The sequence below is a fragment of the Mastomys coucha genome, unplaced genomic scaffold, assembly GCF_008632895.1.
Source record: "Mastomys coucha isolate ucsf_1 unplaced genomic scaffold, UCSF_Mcou_1 pScaffold22, whole genome shotgun sequence".
NCBI lineage: Eukaryota > Metazoa > Chordata > Mammalia > Rodentia > Muridae > Mastomys > Mastomys coucha.
This window is the reverse complement of record NW_022196905.1, coordinates 157,439,811-157,442,547: the sequence shown is the minus strand read 5'-3', so window position 1 is coordinate 157,442,547 and position 2,737 is coordinate 157,439,811.

Genomic DNA, 2,737 nt, shown 5'->3' with positions numbered 1-2,737 from the left:
GGCATCTGGATTTAACCCAGGGCACACGCAAGAATTTTCTTCTACACTCCAATGTTTTCAGATGATATGATACAGGGATCTTGGGGCTAATGAGATGGCTCAATCAGTAAGATGTTTACCATGCACATAAGAGGACCGGAGTTTGCATCCTCAGCATCCATGGAAAAAGTTGACAGTGGAAACAGGTCTATAACCATGGCACTGGGAGGGCAGGGACAGGCAGAGCTGGACATTTTGCTGGCATAGTCTAGTCATTAGGGGGAGGAGGGTTAGGTTCTGTTCTTTCTCAACAGAATAGATGGAGGGAGACGGACATTAACCTCTGGCCTCCACACACACATGCACATATAACACACACACAAACACACACACACACACACACACACACACACACACACACCATAGGACAGGTATTTCTTCTATTTTTGTTTGTACTACAGTGTTCTATAAAGGAAAAGAAAGGTCTCCCCCTCCCCCTTTCCCTCCCTTCCCCCCTTCTTCTTCTTCCTTCTTCCTCCCCGCCCCCCATCCTGGCAACCCAGGATCCCTGCACTCATGCACAATTTAAAAGCAGCATGTGATATGTGACTGTTGTTTTAACAGTTTCCTCTGGGACTAGAACATTCCATCCAACAGGGAAGCTACTTCAGCCAAAAAGTAAACAACTTAAAATAGCTACAGGAAATTCCTGAAGCTGAGCAGATTTACTGGGCCCCTCCCTGCCAGAGTGAGCTTTAAAAGCTGCAGGGAAGACTTGGAGAAACCCAGCAGCAAAGACTGAGGCCAGAGCAGCTGCCTAGGAAAAGGCAGAAATCAGCTGACCTTCCTGGAAGAGGGTTAGAGCAACTGAGTCACTTCAGTAAGCTCCAGGTACCCAGCTTTGTGAGCTGTCACCATGCTGGGGTGAGTGTTGGTGATGCAGCTGTCCTTAAGTCATTTCTGCTCCTGTAAGGAAGCCCTCACCTATATACCCCTGTAAATGATCCCAGTGAAACTCCCGGTTCATCGAGTTGGACTTTGGTGGGGTCTGTACTTTGGTCTGTCATCCGTATCTGGGAGGAGTAGACGTGCGTGCTGTGTTTTCTCGGAAAACTGTTCGGCCCACAACACTGACACACTGAGCTAGCTTTAGGAAGTTCACAAACGAGGAGAATGTTACTTGTCCGTCTAGCCTATGGCTGAAATATCAAAGACCTTCCCTGCCTGTACCAGATCTTCAGTCTTTTCCTGGTCCCCAACATGAGCCATTTCCTTCCAACATCCCCTCCACCCTGTTGGCCACAAAACTCCAGGCTTACTACTTAGTGAATTCAACCATGTGGATGAATAAATGATACATCATGAATTATAAGACTTCAGTGGTTTAATGGATTCTAAAAAAGAGGTCTACATATATATATTCTCTCTTTCTTTCTCCCTCTCTCTCTCACACACACATTCTCGCTCTCACACACTCTCTCTGTCTTTCTCTCTCTTTCTCTCTCAATGCACATACAAAAGCCATGTAAGACCTCCTTAAATAACAAAACCATCACCTGCCACAAGTGGGAGGTAAATGCAGAAGTGCATCCCAGACTGCTGCTTGTAAACAGTCCCTAGTCTTTCTAATGTTAATGGAGCCCAGTTTTCCCCAGGGATCTGTCCTCTGCATGGGAACAGGGGGATGAGGGACAGTTTAACCTGGATGCAGGTTAAGATTAATTAAGGCCTCAAGCAGTGGCTTCTGCTCTTGGCAGTATCTGGTAGATGTAATGTATGAAACAAAGACTTTCAGAGGGGAAGTTCTACTCCCTGGTGCTCTAACATGCCCAGGATCAGAGGTGAGGAGGACATAACATCTGTCCCAACACCAGGAGTAGCTGGGACCAGCAGGACCCAGGCATACAGGAACTCTGCCAGCCCAGTGGCTCAGGTTGCTTCCGGTCTGTCTGGGCCAGCCAGTGCCCTGAGTAGACCTTGGGACAAACTCTGCAGTCATTCCCAAGACACCCAGAGGAAGCTCCACTCTCAGGTGCTCTAACAAGCCCAGGGTCGCAGGATCCCAGAATCACAGGATCACAGAGACAGCTTGACTCTGAGGAGTTCTGACACAATCAGGATCACAGGAAGGACAGGCTCCAGTCAGATTTAGCAAGGGCAGGTAGTACTAGAGATAACCAGATGATGCGGGGCAAGCCTAAGAAGATAAGCAACACAAACCAAGGTTACGTGGCATCATCAGAACTCCCACCATTGCAAGTCCTGGCCACACCATCACACCAGAAAAGCAAGATTCAGATATAAAATCACTTCTCCTGATGATGATACAGGACTTAAAGAAAGACATAAATAGCACCTTCAAAGAAATACAGGAGAACACAGGTAAACAGCTAGAAGCCCTTCAAGAGGAAACACAAAAATACCTTAAAGAACTACAGGAAAACACAATCAAACAGGTGAAGGAAATGAGCAAAAACATCCAGAATCTAAAAATGTAAATAGAAACAATAAAGAAATCAGAAAGAGAGACAACCCTGGAGATAGAAAACCTAGGAAAGAAATTAGGACTCATAGATGCAAACATCACCAACAGAATACAAGAGGTAGAAGAGAGAATCTCAGGGGCAGAAGACACCATAGAAAACATTGACATAGTTAAAGAAAATGCAAAAAGCAAAAAGCTTTTAACCCAAAACATCCAGGAAATCCAGGATGCAATGAAAAGACCAAACTTAAGGATAATAGATATAGAAGAGAG